The sequence below is a fragment of the Temnothorax nylanderi genome, unplaced genomic scaffold, assembly GCF_030848795.1.
Source record: "Temnothorax nylanderi isolate EJ_2023f unplaced genomic scaffold, tnyl_v1.0 TNYL_tig0131_pilon, whole genome shotgun sequence".
Classification (NCBI taxonomy): Eukaryota; Metazoa; Arthropoda; class Insecta; order Hymenoptera; family Formicidae; genus Temnothorax; species Temnothorax nylanderi.
The window spans coordinates 429,053-447,440 of NW_027249193.1; the positions used below are offsets into that span (position 1 = coordinate 429,053).

The following is an 18,388-nucleotide window of genomic DNA, read 5'->3' on the forward strand; positions in this document are numbered from 1 at the left end:
TGGTGAGCTATGAAAATAACGATCACGTTTTCCGTTTATTCATTTGTGTTTGGTTTTTGAAATAAAATCTGAAATACGTAGAAAAATTTATGACTTTATATGAGAATTTATTACTTTATGCATTACGCAGTTTTCTCCTTCATTTCATCTTAACATCTGTCTTTGAATATGCACTTCTCAATTGTCGGGAATCGTCGAGGAAAGAATAGAGAACGTTTCCAACGATCGTATACATATGACAAATCACACATCGCGACGGGATATAACGAGGGAGGAAGCGGGAGGAGTTAATTCTTTCTCGCCCGCGAGGGGGATGAAGCGTCTGAATAAAAAATGCGACGGGGATCGCGGGGAGAAACGGATGCAGGAACGTGTCCTTGGCGAGGATAATTCCCGTTATCGAAGCACTGCAACCCCACTGTTGCATTTTCGCGAACGCGGATCGCAACCCCACGGTTGAATGCACCGTGGGAAGGGATGGCGGACGGCGCGTCTGGTTTCCATGGTAACGCTGCATCGACCGCCCCAACCCTTCGAACCGGAGTTATTCCGACGAGGGTCGAGTCCGTTGCCGCTCGTGATGGTGGTGGTAGTAACGACGGTGGTGCGGCGGGAACCAAGGGGGATGGCAACCGCCCTTCGGGAACGGTAACCGTTGGTGCATCGCCCTTCGACGCAGCGGTAGTGCGTGCTTCACTACGGGGTGATCGAAAAGAACCTTCCCAGGATATACGGGAGTAATCGCGAAATACGATTAGAAAAAGAGGACTTTAGCAAAGTTTTCCGATTTCCCACGGCAATAATTATTGATACAGCTAAGATTTAACGATGTATATATCGATTATCGATAATTTAAAGATTGGGGTTGTAATATTCTTTGTAAAAACGCATTCTACAGCGCTTGCTGAACAATGTACACTTTTACAGATTTTTTTTGTTGGATCGTTTCTCGATGGCAACTTAATAAGTAATGCTTCGTAAATTTATTTACAAGTTTGAGAGTTGGCGCTCTCTTCTCTCTCGACTTTAATATTCCAAGAGCTTAACTCTTCTTAAAACTTTACAACTTTAGAATATATAGTCTCGATAAACATTTTTAAAAAATCGCTTTCAAATTAATCGAACTATCCACGCCAATCGAAAATCTACGCTCACCAAACATTAAATGTCAAAGATGTCCGTAATATCAGCAAGATTCGCATCGAATGTACAACGCGGAGCGTACAGTCTCGCGTGTATGTACTCCGGCCGGTAATTTCAATGTCACTGCCGGATGTTTCTTCAGCCCCAAACGAGGGGAGCGGTCGCCACCTGCCCCCTCCACCCTCTCTCGTTTGATTAACGTTATTTTGCTCGACGGGCGAGCATCGACCGCGATCGATACACGGCGCGGCGGTGGCGGGTGGCGGTGGCGGGTGGCGGTGGCGGCGGCGGCGGCGGCGGCGGCGGCGGCGGCGGCGGCGGCGGCGGCGGCAGCGGCGGTGTAGTCACGTTTGCGAGCCGAGGAACAAGGAACGAGGAACGAGATGAGACAGACGGAGCCGAGCGAAAAGGCCATCGGCCTGCGCCGCAGACGGATTGGTAACGGCTGCGGCGCTGCGGTTATGGGAAAGGTAGGCGAGCGAACGCGAAGCGAGCGTGATGGACGGATAGGAAGGGAGAAATTTATTATACCTTGAAGCCCCCCCCCCGAGGCTCCCCGGGCTATATATATATATTTAACAATATTAACGCGCGATGCACATGACAACAACCAAAGAAATACAGACACGGATCTATTCGTTTTATGTCCAAACGTTCGTCTCTCGCTGATACTCCGCTTCGGAATAAGGGCATTTTCATTTGACAACGCAACGCACATCGACTCTCATTGTTAGTGTCTAATTTTTTGCTTTTTATTTAATTTCTACTCTTTTAATTATATAGTATATAATATATATATATATATATATATATATATATATATATATATATATAGAGAGAGAGAGAGAGAGAGAGAGAGAGAGAGAGACACAACACGCGTGCGCGGATGTGTGTGTTGATTATTGATTATTTTGACCTCAGTCAAAACAGTAAGTTAACAATATCAAATATATAAATGAGAGAAAAGCACAAAATACTTATAACAAAATAATCAAAATTATAATATAAATTATATATGTGTGTGTAACATAAAAAATATACGAAAGATATAAAGTTTTCATGTGTGTGCGTGTACGTGTACGTGTGTGTGTGTGTGTACTTTAAACGGAATAGAATATTTTATTCCTAAAGGGAGAAAATATTCCAGACTCGAGAGAAGGATATAGAGTGAAACGGAAGCCTGCCAGACGTCAGATCGATCGCGTCTGCGTGCCGGCATCGACAAAGGAAACGAAAATGGTTGTAACGAGATCGTTTAGGTCCCAATACGCCGAAGGATTTCTAACGAGTGGAAAATTTTCGTTTTAAAATTCTGTCAAATGGATTTTCATACAATTTTTATTTTTAATCTTTAATGTTAAAAAAAAATATTGCAACTTTTTAGCTACCATCACTAATATGTAATATTTTAAGATTAGGTAGGTATCTAATAAAATTATATAATAGAAGAATCTATATCTTCGTATAATTGATAATTTATAAAACAGTATTAATCTATTAAGCTTTGTAATTCATCAACTAATGTTATTGAAATTAATAATACATGACAAACATACACACGCATTGATGGAAACACATGCGAAATCAATAATTCATATAATGCTGAAAAAATAAATTATATTGGTTGTGTCGTCTGACATTTTATCGGCTTCGATTGTCAGCAATTCACAAAGTGGAATGTGTGTTTGAGCGCGATGATATTTCTGTTAAACGTTAAATCGAGGGAGTACTTTTGACGAGTGGAAGCGTCGAATCCTCTTCGCTGTCGCGACTTAAATCCGCCGGTGCATTTTGAACGTTAAAGTGCATCGCAGCGTCACGCTTTCCGGAAGTGCCGGTCGTTTCGCTGCCGGTGGTTTACGAGCGCGGAGTGGTTATGACGCCACGCGGGCGACGTTCCGTTCCGCATGCGGAATACGTAGGAGGAGGTCACTGCACTTGCGAACCTAACCTCCCGTCGGCAGAAGGTCGCGCGAATCGTGAGATCGATTTTGTATATGAGCGTTGACATCCTGACAATTCCATCAGAGTGCATTCGCGAAATGCACTTAAATCTCGCAACAATGAAGAAGGGTGAACGACCTCTATTATACAGCGAGGTAGAATGTCGACAAGTGAACAAAATATGAAAATATGTCAGTACTCCGCGCAAGTATGAAATGAATCTTATTCTATCAGCAGCATAAGAAATGACGTAATTGTATTTATTAAGCGGTCTTGTAACGTGAAGGAATATTTTTGTGAAAACGCATAAGCAACTTTATATCATCTGTCACGTGAAAATACTAAAGAGCAATGTTTCTGATAAATATTTTATCCTACTTGAACAATAATTTCAGTACTTATCTATATGCATATCTATAAGTAATATAAAAATGAAACAACTGCTGCTTTTATTTGCATACAAAAAAATCTATGTATTAACGTGCGTCAAAGTGCAGTAATAAATAAAATAATCAATTTTCAATTTTAATGCATAATTTCTTTTATCAAAGCACTTTTGTTTCTATTCGCAAACACGTCTGAGAAAGAAACGACGTGACGGAGGGACATTGGTTATCGAACGTGAAAAAGCAAGGAAGTCGCTACAGTCATTTCTCGCCAGTAGCATCGTTCTCGAAGTTCTTAGTTGGTGAGACCAGCGCTCGAGAGCGGTGTACCTAGAGGAGGCCGGAGAGTGGAAACAAGCGAGTGACGTGTATATCAAAGGCGAGGAGAGAAAGAGAGGAAAGGAGAGAAAGAGCGGAAGGGAGGATGAGTGGAGGAGAGGTTCAAGCACCATTTGACCGGTCTCTGAATCATCGTTAAGCGACCGTTACACGATGGCTCGTTAAATCGCACGGCAATGTGGGTGGGTCGGATAAATCGTAGGTCTAAGGAGAGCTACATTCGCAAAATTGTTTTCGCGCGCGGCGAAACAACGCTTGAGATCGGAATTGGTCACGATTTTTCTCACCGTGATCACATGGCCTTGCTCTTGAAACTTTGGTCAACCTTTTCTTCGATGTATCATTAACAATATATAAACACAACTGGACACAAACTTTCCCAGACCGATTAAAAGAATTCGTTCGTTTCCACCCCCCTCTTCTCAGTTTTTAAAAATTTGATTTTGAAAAAATTCATAAATAAAAAAAGAAGTAAATAATAGTTCCAAGTTTTTTCACTCTGAATCATTATAATTATCGTTATCAGATCGTTATCGTATTTTTATCGAAGAAAGAATTTATATAATACAAATAAAGTCATTGTACCTATATATTGACGAATTTACGAAATATGTGTCCCTGCGAGATGCTTTTAGACATTGCGGAATATTTAGGATATACGTGATAGATTGTCTCGATGAATGATTTATCTGTTGACCTAACTCATGCGATGAATAAACATTCCAAAATATGCAATAGTGTTATATCGATCATTGTGACGACATTGGGGTGATATGTGAATGTATGACGTGGGAGAACGGAAGCCACTAATTTCAAAAACAAGCCCGAAGTGCTCTCCTCTTAAGTAAGATTTCAATTAAGACCATCAAGTAATTAATGTTACTTTAAAAGTCTCGGATCGGTCTCAACCGGTTAACGGTTAGTGTGTCGCGTAGTTCACTATCGCTATTAGGTAACAAAACATCATTTTTTAAAAATACATACATTTCTACATTTTAAGCTTATTATATAAATGGCGTTCCGGGAATCCTATTTTCAGGTATGTGGAATAATTTGCATTAATTAAGGGAGGATTAGTCTCCACGTCGGTGTGCGTAATGTGTAGGAGACATTACTTTCTATGGACATTTTACAGATAATCAGTTCCGTTGTACGCGTAGCGTTTCGTTAATCCTCCAAGCAATCGCATTTACCAGCTAGAGTACGTTTGTAAAAACGCATCGTGCCATTACGGAACGTGGAAATTAGTTACATGTAATCATCGACGATTCTTACGCTTAACGCGGAACTATTTACATAATATCGTGTCATAATTGAGGAATCGATATGCTTGGTTTGGCACCCATTTAAATGAGGAAGAAGAAAGGCGGATATATCTGCTTTACGCGACACTTTCTCAAGGAGCACGCAAGTCGATGCTCGCTAGATATATGTGTACAACGATTAAGTTAGATGCACGTGTTCGAGATAGATCAGAAAACTGCAACCATTAAATAGATGAGAAACTTATTAAATTAGCAACTGTTTATATTGGATATACCAAACAAGATTATTTAAAATGCCATTGTAATTACGTGAATGTTTTTGTTTCCATTGTTTTTATATAGATGCAAACAACGCGCTGTTTACGCGAAAGGAAATAGAAAATTGGTGAAAAGCTAAAGCTGCAGTAACTTTTTTGAAAATAAAGTAAATAGAATTTTGATAATAACAATGTTAAAATAGATATATCAATAATATAATTACATTAAAATGCTACGTAGGTAAAAGAATTTCAGGCTTTCTCAAATGTAAGAAATCAGGTAGTACTGCTTTTTTCAAACTAGTTTGTAGTTATTAAAATCTTAATTTCTTTAAAATTAGCTTCTATAAATTATTCTTCGATGAGCAAAAATAATACACATGTATCATTTCTGAGATAACACACATAACGTTAAATATTTCGACGTTGACATTTGTCATGAATGAGATAAACGACGAATAATAGCCATCCGAAAGTACATAGAGATGCAGCAGAGTGGATTCCAATTTTGCTCGTTCGACTCGTTCGTATGCGAATTTACGGCAGAATGGCATTTTAGGACGTTGTGTTTTAACACGTGAAAGCTTTACACAAGGATAGGCGTTTTAAGAGAACAAATAAGAGATGTGAAGCTTCACAAGAGGCATCGCAAAAAGCGCACACCTGTAGAACGCTAATGATTATAAGCGACAAAGATTAAACCTTACTCGCGAAGTCTTGAACAACGATGAGTTGTATTAATTTGTTCCTGGAACAAGTTATTAATACATGGTATTCTAAATCGATTTCTAAGACAATCGAAATAAAGATTAATTCATACGAATTGCGTAGCACGCAAGAACACATAATTGACTTAATTAACGCTTTAGAAAATAAAAACTATAATTTGAATATATTATCAACGTCTTTCCTACTTGTAATAAAAAAATATATAAAATCACAAATCGTTATGTAAGTAATATATGCAGATTGCAGAGCTTACATATGAGATGCACTTGTACATACATTTAATTTCGTTCCTCGAAGTATAAAATGAAGCATCTTATAGCGCACTAAAACTACATCTTTAAGGCTCCATAAAATTTTCATCATTCTAATTTAGTATAACTTTATAATGTTTTACAACGAAATCTCTGTGGAACATTAAGCTCCACTCTCTAATGCTTCGTGAAATACGAGAAGGGAAGAGGATACCCGAGGCCTCCTTAATAGCTGTAGAAACAATTACGTCTAACGGAAGCATCAGGCAACATTGTGCTGTCGCCCGCATGCGTCATCTTATGTTTGTACCATATGATCGAGAGTGTTCGAGAGTCTTGAAGAGACTCTCGAAGATCTTATACAATGCGACCCGCAGAACCACGAACCCGAGTGTAGAATAATCGAAACACGATAAATACGTTTTTACGTTTCTGCTAATCTGTATTAAATATAAAGAAATTAATCGTACAATGCATCTACTAATTCGTATAGAGATAACTTTAAGATATTATTTTTAATTTTAACTTTAAAGAATATATTTGTATACGATATATCTCTTTTATCATCTTTATCTAAATTTGTAATCTATTTTCAAATAAAATTAAATTCATATAGTCCTAAAGTTTGTAAGTATATATATGTACATGTAATATAATTACATTTTTTATTCAAAGAATTATTATCTGTTTTCTAAATATTGTGTTCCACGTGTATCACTGAATAAAAATCACGAATAAAATATTTTTATGCACGTTTGTTCTATCGCATATTTCCTTTGTGTATTTTATATAACACAATTAAAAACTCGCTTTTACAATTTCAGCACGTTCAGTGATAGACATGTGAGGAGAGAGAGCGGAAAAAGGGAGAAAGAGAGAGACAGTAATAAAAATGATACTACGTAATGCGCAGCATGATTCTATAATTAATGCAATTGCAGAGAATTTTAATGCTCGCCCATAACAGCAATTCTCTCGCTGAAGATAACAATAACAAGTTTTATCATCATGCATATTTTTCCGGGTCGTGAAACGCGATTAAGGTGCTCCGACTTCGGAGTAAGCCGAGCGTATCATGATTATTACTCCAATTAACATACGGCCGCCGCAATGTTAATTGCTAATTGTAATGCGGTTCGTTGCGCGAACAGTTTCTCACGGTGAAGTAGTAAAGAGCGATCCGTACACTTCGCATTTAGGATTACCTGCATTATACTGTCTGCAGCCAGTTCGGAGGAAAGCCTAAGGGCGGAGTTTATATGAACTACTCGCGAATCATACGATTTGCCACATAAAGGAATAAACGAGCCAAACGATAATGAAGCCTTTGACAAGAGTTTATCGATTATTTCTTGATTAATATGCCAAACGTTGCGAGCAAAACCCTTTCTATTTCTCTATTCCAATTTATTCTCCCTTTTATTTTGAATCGGTTATATTTTAACGCGATTCCAGTTAAAAATTCTTATAAAGAAATTCGATTAAATGTGGCAAAAACAAGTAAATGGCTTCAGCTTCAGTGGTTGGCGTAAATGAGAGAAGAAAGAATTGAAGACTGAAAATAAAACAAGAGACTAAATGCGGTAAGAATGATCTTAAAATATCCTTGCAAGACATATATTTTCTCGTCATTAACTTCCCTTTTTCATTTCCTAGCTCTTATAATTCACGTTTTCCATTTTAAGCGCTCAGACAGTTTCTTGTTTCTTCCGTCCCAACCGTTAGTAGGACTGACAGACACATTTATTAGCATTTTTATTACATTTATCACGTATTATTTCTCACTGACGAGAATTCCGGAGCATTTTTCTCGTTTCACGACACGAGGCGCATTTTGCGAACGCGGTGAGAAATTTATGGTTGCGGCGAGCCGCGAGTAGGAAATGCTACGTCGAAGCTCTCTCGGCCTTGCGATCAATCTTTCAGCGATGGCCGGCGGCCCCTGAAATTTACTTTCGTGTTACGTTACACACCATCGGCTACAATGTAAAACGGAACGTAACGAAACGGGGCGAACATAAACGGTTGCGGGAACATAAACATGGGATGCAATTTTAATGAGGAGACATGCTGCGCACGGCGCGGCGCCGCTGCGCTTCTCCGTGCTGAATTCCAAAGGTTTATTAATTTATGGAAGCTCGTTCCACTTATTGAAGACGGGAGATCGCGCCCGGAGCTATTTTAAAGCGCAGGAAACCTCCCCGTTAGAACTTTCTTAATTACCTTGTCCACGTGACGGGGAGGTATCGAAGTGTCTAACTACTTATTTATGCATTAGCGGTATAATCGTTATGTATGTAATGGTACTATAGTCGATGCAGTTTGCCGTAAGATGACTTGCGCTAAATATAGAGAATAATAAAGAGAATCTTTATCACGATACTATTTTGTATACACAAGTAAATTTTCAAGATTAGTTTATATTTAGCTTCATCTTAGAGATACTAAAAAAATTGTCTTCAGGCTATGGTAAAACATTGGAAACGACAAGCGTGTCATAGAACGATACATATTTTACTTGAAATAAGAATTATTATCTTCAATTAACTTTTTTGCTTTGTTGTAACTAATTTAATTTATGGCATCTCATAAAAACAAAATCGCATTATAACGACAATCGCCAACACTGCGATCAATCATCGGCAATTCAAGCAATACTAGTCACATATTAGCGAGCAACACGCTGATGTGCTATTTATGATATTCAGCTTTCTAAAGCGTCGTGAAAAGAGAGGAAATTATTTCTGACTCGTTTCACTGCTGCGAGGTTGTTTACAACGACGCACGTTGTGTCAGAGACATCGATCGATATACCGGGTACCTACGATATTTATAATGTTAAACGAGAGTCCAGCTTGTTTATTTATAGCGTTACGCAATGTTCTAGATTGCTCGTGCGACGAGACGGTTTTCACCGTGAAAATGACGTTACTGCAACGAACACGTCCTTTTCCGCAAGCAACTATTAACGCTAACGCAATCCGTTGCAGAAATGCTGATTATATTATACACAATATTTATTACTAAAAAAAGATTCGATAACATTGGATTATTTTTCTAAGCGCCGAGTATTACAAACTGAAGAAAAAAATGTATCATTTTCAAATTTGGGATGACTTTCTTAGCAAAAATTGATAATGCAATTTATCCCTTTTATCGAAAGAAACATCTTGTTTCTTTGTTACATACGCGGAATGCGCTATATCGAAAATTTCGAAATTGTAAAGTTAGTATTGTCCCGAACATCGTTTCAAAGGTTTAGTTTAAAGTGCCGTAACCTTTGAAACCTATTGAAGTACCAAGCTTTTGTGAAGTTCCAAAGTTCCACAGTTTCCAAGATACAAGATTCATATTAAAATTTCAAAATTCGAAAATTCCAAGACTCCAGGATGCAATCGCGATTTATTTACGATTTAATATTCTAGAATTTCGTACTTGTATAAGATGTAAGCATACGTTGCTCTTTACAGCATCTGTTATATTGCACGAGAATTCATGCATTCTTAAGCTTGTATTCCGTAGAAAATAATGTGCGCTAATTTTGCGTACTACAATAATTTCTAATTGTCAATCAATATATCGACAGTATTCTTACAGTAAGGATACTGTCACCAAGAGAATGTTCCATTTTCGAGAGAAGTATTCATAATGCAATTATGTTCCTCGCCCTAGCCGATTTTCCGCGATGCACAATTCATTCGCCAATATTAAATGCGGTATCATCCATCGCGTTTGGACGAAAGGCCAGCCCGAATTCTACCAGGTGGGAATCGATAGAGGCTAAAATTAGCTTGACGTACTGATTGGTGAGAAAGCTGAACAGCCGGAAACGAGATCAGCGTCCGTTAACAGCACGGGATTCCGACGATCGAAAATTGGATGAGCAGTTATACCGTACTTTCGAAAAGTTCTTTGCGCAATTGGATGGTTCGTTTGTGTCTCTAAATAAAAAATAAAAAATAAAAAATAGATTTTATAGATTTCCTATAAAAAATTTATATATTGCGTTACAAGAATATATATAACAAAATAATATACAGGTTTTAATGTCTTCTTTTAATAAAGCTAATTGAGTTGAGCTTTAAGTTTGTAAACAAATAAGCAAAATCAGCATAAATATTTTTCGGCAAAACTTACGTCTCCTTTCTCTTATTGCTAGAAATGTAATTATGTTGGAAAACGAAAATTTTACCCTCGGCCTATCACGTTTATTACAGAGGACAGCCATGCGCTGTCGGGGAAAATTTTAATTTTTTGCGGTCGCTCACGTCTGGGACCGTGGTAGAAATAATTAAACGTTGCGACGCGCTCGTATCCTTTCTATTATTTCTTTCTTCATCGTCTGTCGGAGGGGGCGTCGCGGCGCCCGACGCCCGGCGCCACACGCGCTGACAAATGTCCCTACCCTACGCGGGGACAAGAGAATCGCGCAACGCACGCGATCCACACGATCGATATCATTGTCAGCGAGTATCGTCGGACTCGGAGAGATGGTTGTGATACCGGCGGCTGTGATAGCCTCTAAATCTCTCCTAGACATTAGTTTCTTTGCAAAGATAAAACATAATTCTATTAGGAAATGTTTTTTAGTTTTTAGTTGAATAACTCGAAAAGAATTGACAAGTCACGCTAATCGATAAAGTTCTAAATTTAAAGATAACATTCAAAAATCCTCAAACATGAGAGAAGCGCATCTAATAAACTCGTGACGTTCTGCTTACGATGCATCGCGCTCGTCAAGTCTACACGAGATGTAATCTCTTCATTGACAGGCAATATCTTTCGTGTTCGTGCTTTCTTTCGGATGAAAGCGCAATCTCGCAGCTCGCTCTTGTGACCTTCCTGCTTAAGCAGCAGCCCGTATACTCGGCCGCTGCATGTCGTTCTCACGCGGGTACATCCCTCTCCTCGCTAAAATAAGCCCGTATTTTTAGAACGTCGGCACGTATCGCGTAGGTGCTGCTTTCCCTGTACACATGCCACTCTCGTGTTCGGAGACATATATTCGCCTCCCTACGCGACCTTCGATTTTCTTTATTCCCCGCCCGCCTACGGACCTCTTGATCACGAAAACCGCCGTGAGAAAATTTACCGCATTGAGAAACCCACGCGCGAATTTCCTGTTCCATCTGGTTATCTTGACTCGATAACGGTGAACGATGGACATATTAAGGAGAGGAAACACTGTTATGCAATCTAATTTCTTCGCTAAACTAAAAGTAATAAGACACAACAAGAAAGGATCACGTAATATAATTTTAAAGTAATATAAAATTAATTTTTCAAACGTTACAAATTTAATGATATGCAAATACGAGCCGATGCTATATGTATAAATTTTAATAAAATATTTATATTCGAATTGCGAAAGAGATCGACCGAGTCGCCTCTTCTTATTTCGCACGTAAGTCTTTGTACAGCAAGAAGGAAAGAACTTTTCGAAGTTTTTCATCTTCGGGGCGTCCGTCAGCTCTTCCATTCACTTTTCTGCGTTATCGTATAATTTGTGTAAAGAACAGCCCGCGGGCCGCATTCGCCATGGTATATCCTAAGCGTGTATTAACCGTCGAGCGCGAGATTAATCCGGAAATACTGCAGCAGCGCGGCGATTTACGTATTTATGCGCCTGCGGGAGAAGGCATGCACCTTGCAACCGACAACTCGTAGCGATGAATTATCGCCGGACGACGCGAGGGATCGCGTGAGTCACTCGAGTAACGCCGATCGGTAATAAGTTATAATACATACGTAGCCGCGCGAGCCTCGCGGAAAGGTGGGTTCCCGATGAATAGATCGGAGTTATTCGGATTCCGGAAGATCTGCGAGGGAAATAATAGCTTGATTCTAACCACACGCGTCGAACACGAACGGCAGCGCTATTCCGCGATCTTACACGCCTCGTAGAAAGGCAGCATCGCAGCAGCTCCCGTCATTTACGATTTCTTAAATTAGTAGTCGATTCGATTGGCGCCGCGTTTATATCGCGGTGGTTCTCAAACACAGCGAGCGTCATAAAATCTTCAGCTCGATGCGTTGAACTGGATTACGACCGTACACTTAATGTTCGAAAGACCGTTTTGATACATAAAAATCTACATGTTACAGGTACTTCGAGGGATGCGATAAATTACTTGAAGCTCACGTCGCGCGCGGGATTACAGTATTGCCAGTGAATTTATTAACATATCCCTGTCTGCCATATCGCCGAAGATGCTCGTTAGAGATCTATCTAACGGCGTTATTTTCCTGAAGGATAACCCCTTGGATAACCCCTACGGCGGATAACGTGCGCGGTATTAATTGCGAGATTAATTGCCCTCTATGACGTGCAGATATGTCAGTAGAAAGGCAGAGTAGGATTATATATATAGTTGTAATTATTATAAAATTTTTTGTAAAAGTGTAGCTTTGGAAGTCTATCATATATTTGTAATAAGAATATGAATGTTTTTATAATATTTTCATTTTTTTTTATATTTAATCTGCGTAGAATTATCTATTAGCGACTAGATTCTATTAATTATCACGCAATTTTGAAAATGGAATGCTAGCTTTATAGAAATGAGTAATAAACTTTCGTATAAAACTCCAAATGTCCGATCTTCGCGATTGAAAACTTCTTTTATAAGAACATACAAAATTCTCCTTTTATATAGGATGCGGAACAATAAGTTGTGGTAAGTCAATGCAAATCTAAGTAATTAGTTGTCCTTTACTGACTCGTGTTATAATCTCGCGACAATATTGCAAACAAGCAAACAATGATCATTATGACAATTTTCTCTTGTTGTTTGTCTGGAATATATTTTCCTTTCCTTTATTGAAATATTTCTCACGATCGGACTGTAATGTAAGCTAAATCGGAATATTGAATTGCGAGAAATGTAGGAATAATTTTTTTCTCTAACATAAAAGCGATATCTCGCAATATAAACATTATTACAATGTACAGAACGAGAATGGTGTTTATAAAGCTTTCTCAGGTTGCTCTTAGAGAAATTGTAGCATATTCTTCGAGATTATGATGCAAAGTCATAAAGAATAAGCTCGTACTGACAAGTAGCGTAAAAGCCTATACGTTACCTTCTAGGTATAATACTCGGTAATCTCGTACTCGCAAAATTTATGACTTCTCCACGGTACGCTGCCGGGGACACCACAATACTCACCTGAAAGCAGAAAAAGAAAATTTCGTTTAGTACAAAGATATAAATTACTAGATTAACAACATTCGCGATAGAAGCTTTAATATCGTACATCTCAAAATAATTGCAGCATTGTTTACCGTAACGTTTATCACACGGAATGTTTCGTGCTTAAAAAATATAGAAACAAGAGAGAGATAAAAAATAAAATTATAAAAAAAATCATAGTTATTCTTTATTCTGCAAATATTGCACAATAAAATAATGTTTTGTAAACTTGTCAGCAATTGTTTTTGAGACAAGCAAAATGTACTTTTCCCAATAAGTAGAATAATAAATAAATATCTTGCTGTTAAAGATGCCTCGTGTAAAAATAATCAAATGACTAAAGAATCGCTCGAGGGAAAAGAGAAATATTGACGAATCATCTACAACGAATTTCTATCAGAAAAGATGCTTGTTTTTGGCGAATATCATTTTTCCCGACACATGCTGAAAAATACATAATACCTATTTCAAGAGATATTGCAAAGACGAAAAACGAGAGTTGAATAATCGATGCCCGCGTGACACACGATCGACGTTACAATGGCGGCTGGATCAATGACGCCCGAAAGGATGTATAATGAGCTTTCTTGTCCTTCAAAGAACTTTTCCATTTAATACGTTATCTTCTGACATAAATTCGCAAAAGGTGCGAATTGGTAAGGTTTTTCCGGCCGCCAGAAAAACAGCTTTGTGCATGGGGGAAGTCGTGCGTGCGATGAGAAACGAGAACAGCAAAGTTGCGAATTCACGGACTAATGGAAATATTGTCAAAATTATTGCCTGTATACCCCAAAAAACTATAATTCTAAGTTACATCGAAAATTGTAAAAAAAAAAATTTTTAAGTGATAAAAAAATGTTATTTTTTCTAAAAAGACCATTGTTCCTGATATCGCTAAACTAATTTCTTCCCGCGCCTTTCGTTGGCCTTTCCCGCAGCGTTAATGACTTCTGATCTAAATGTATGCGCGAAAAGCGAAAGAAATAAGGAGGAGGGACAGGGACGAAATGTTTTGCATCGCGCAATACCCATTGTCGGATCTCAACAGATAGCCGGAAACACGCAACGAAGCGAAACTTCCGGCGAAACCGACACCCATGTGGCATACGCGGTGTGCGCAACAAAACCGCACAAGAACTCACCGCGGTCGATACGCGTTCGCGACGAGGATACTATTAAGCGGTGAAGTAACACGCGGCAGAAATACGACGCAATCGTGCAAAATTGCTTCGCGAGCCGATGTTAATACATTTATGCAAACGACCAACGAGTACGAAACAATTTGTCGGTATTTTAACGAGCGTCCCCTCCCCCTCTCTTGTTATTTCCATTCTCGGTAATTTTAGCAGTGATTTAGCGACTTTTCTGCCGCGATATATTATCATCTCACCAGGTACTGGCATCAACAAAAAGGGTGCAAAAATAGTAGATCTTCCCCGCAGCATCTAAAAATATAATGCGCAATGGAATAAATTACCCACATTATTTTGTAATTTCTTCCATTCACACATTATTCACACACTTATATAATACTTTCAAGCGAGAAAAGTTTTTATGAGCAAACCGAGCGACATTCTTTCCCAGCCAAACGATCCCGTCGATCGTGACGATGGAATGTGTAACGGTGGAGTCGAAACTTCTGAAAGGGCGAGCAAATGGGGGAACGTTGCGTAAGTTAATCGTCGTCATTCCCATCAATTTACTTGACGCACCTGGCACAAGAGAGTGAGAGGAAGGGAGACGTACATCGCAGTCGTAAAACAATCGCGCATCGTGATCGATTCAATAGGGAATTTAGAAACGACGCGACATGGTCTGGCAGTAAGCCAAGGTCACATACCACTGTGGAATCCGCGAGGATAGAAACAAAATTATCGAAATCCCTAGATCTATTTAAAAAATTGCGATAAAAAGCATAACTGTAAAAAAAATTAACGACCGAAATTACTGCGATAATGGCAAAATTCACTTTTTTAAGAAGAAATTGTATGTAGGTAATCATATATTTAATTCCTTAATTTTCATACGAGAAATAGTTACGCTGCTTCTGTATGTTGGGTTCTCTTTAATTTAAAATTAAAATTTTAAAAACGTACTTGGTAACAAGGATGTCTCGTGAAATTAAACGAGAATGAGCAAGTTTCTAACAACAAGCCGCATTGTGATGATTCAGCGAGAATGATCATTTCTTCTCGAGAAATATACGTTCGTCTTAATGAGACCGTCTTGTAATACCTATAAAATGTATTTATTCATTGAACTGACTGCTCGACAATCCCGCTAATGTTGATTACGCGAATTACGCAATTTCACTATAAATTTGAGAATTTACGTCATCGCGCAATTCTCAAAATTAATTTTCGCTACAAGAGTTTATATTATAATTAACATGATATCGAACACACAAACATGCGCGCGTGCGCACTCTCTCTCTCTCTCCCAATTCAATTAGAATTTCGTTAATGTGTAATATGCGGATTACGCTTACACGGACGAAAAACAGATCGAGCGGCAATATGCTGCAACATTCTCGACAGCAGCCATGCGATCGAGCGATATTATGGGCGATCAGTCATTGTTATTACGAGCTAATTAAAAGTTATGTCGATCAGGTAGGACTCGATTTTCGTTTCGCATCGATCCGATGCAACGCATGAATATTCCGCATCCCATGCTGCAAATTGTTTGACAAGGCTGGTGCGGTGTGCCGTCGGCTTTACGCCGCTCGAGAATCGAGCAGCACAAAAAGCGACAATTCGATCGATCGTGTTAGTGAGAGTTACGAGCGGGAGTTAATGCGTAAAATCATGTCCGCTGAATAATTCACGAAGGCGAGATTTGCTCTTTTTTTGTATTTTTTTGTCGCCTAACGCGCGCTGTTGACCTTCGCGTGATCATTTTCACCAGTTCGTTAGAAATTAATGCGGCAAATGTATCGTCGCTCGAACGGCATTTTGCCGATCTATCAAGTTCTTTCCAATTCCATGATCAACTGTATGCGCTAATGTTTTTTTCATCCCACCGCTCGCTGAAATGCTGCCTGTGAATTACGCCAAATTGCACTGATTTCTATACAATATAGTTTTTTTTATAACTGTCACAGAATTCTCTAATCAATTTAATTAAATATTAATGAATAACGGTGAAATTCCAAGTGCACTAGTTGGTTTAACAGAACTGATTTCCCCAATGATTCCAAATATAAAGTATATTTGATTGTTGCAATTAAAGATTGCCATCGTAATATGTATTATATTCACGACTGAGCGTAAATTAAATCGACGCGCTTAGAATTGTGTAAATTTCAGCACGCCGGAGATTGGATAATATCTCAAACACGCTCGATTATGTTCTTCGAGACGACGACAATGCGATCTCGGCTCGCATCGCGCATCGGTCGCGCGAAAATTCTCACGAAGCCAGTGACCTCTCGACCTACCTCGACGTCGACGATGTGAGCGCCCTTTCGCCCTTCCTCACCGTCCCCCATTTCTGCCATTGATTTCGCAATGCTCTTATCATATGCCGCCGGTGACTTTCCTTCGCAGCTCGATAGGACGACCCCTAAACGAAACAGCGATAACCGGCGACGTGGGAATATCGCCCTCATTCATTAGAGAAACGCGCGTCTCTTTGCGTGTGTATTATTCGCGCCACAAATCGTCACAGTCTTCGATTTTCCACGATATTTAGAGGATTACCCAGTATTCGAAATCGCATCGGACGGCCAAGATAAAGGGAAAAAAATACATCAGTTAAATTCTCAGAAAGAGCCTTAAGTTTAGAATAATATAGAAATATGATGCAATAAAATCCTTCTTGTACAGAAGGTCTGCAAAATTGTGCTCCCGATCGCAAGAAGGAGATGTCTCGAAAAGAAGAGATATTTAATAGCAACATCCGCTCGGAGATTGAAATTTATGATGCCATTAAGTTTCAGTCCTTTTGGTCCTAGAGTGGTACGAAATTATCGTTGAGCGCTACCGCTTTTGTTCGCTTATTCTTACGATAGCAACAGAGGCATTTCTGATATAGTACAGAGATATCATCGCAATTTTCATTCACGCGAAGCTATTTACGGACTTTTTCTGCAAGTTCCCTAAAGTTTTAATTTCCGAGCGGCGAATATCTTATTGTCGAATATCTTTTCTTTTTCACATCTCTTTCATAGAATTATCATATCAATATAATTTCGCGAATAATTTTTGCCAAAGTTATAGTTGCATTTCATCATATTTTTGTATTAATCCCGTTTTTTTCTGTGTTATATGTTACGTCACGAGAAAGAAATTTGCAGCTGATGTCGTAAAGCGGAAGTGGCTTTAAAAGCACCGTTACTTCACTTCGTTCTTTCCCAGGTTTCAAAAAAGAAAAGGAAAAAAACGGAAAAAGAACGACAGACAGGTGTTGCTTCTGAGCAATGCAAGACTTTATCCATACGAGTATATATATATATATGGCCACAAATTAGAAGTCGTTGGAAAGGACCGCACGACATGTGCCGCGAACGCCGATCTCCACCTCGGTTCTCACGATCGGCAATGGGTCACATTCACTGATTAAACCCAGTAGAATGTAGAGTCGAAACCGCCTCTTAGTAAGAACGGTAAGAGGAACGTAGTAATGTGTGAATTTAAAGACAATTTGGGTCTTTGTACAAATACAGAATTTCAAGCAAATATAATTTTTCGATTGTAGTTATATTTATATAATGCTTCAAGAGTCTGTTTAATAAACGACGAATAAAAACGCCAGAAAAGTCCAAAAATAAATCTGTAATTTCAGTTAATGATAAACTTTTCTTTATCTTTATAGTTATCTTTATTATCACTTCGATGAAATTAAAAATATATTAATTGTTATGTGAAGAAGTTATGTCTT

At 38.7% G+C, this 18,388-nt stretch overlaps 1 protein-coding gene across 7 annotated transcripts in view; it reads right to left on the reverse strand.

Moving 5' to 3' along the window:
• Positions 1 to 18,388, reverse strand: part of Brat (brain tumor) — a 106,775-nt gene that overhangs the window by 33,810 nt on the left and 54,577 nt on the right. Inside the window, exon 1 of one of the 7 annotated variants that reach the window (XM_071713904.1) lies at positions 13,398 to 13,522. The exons of the other annotated variants lie outside the window; for them this stretch is intronic. The gene's annotated coding sequence lies outside the window, so the exon portion shown is untranslated. Of the gene's footprint in view, positions 1 to 13,397; positions 13,523 to 18,388 lie in introns of those variants that run through there. 7 annotated transcript variants of the gene reach the window in all.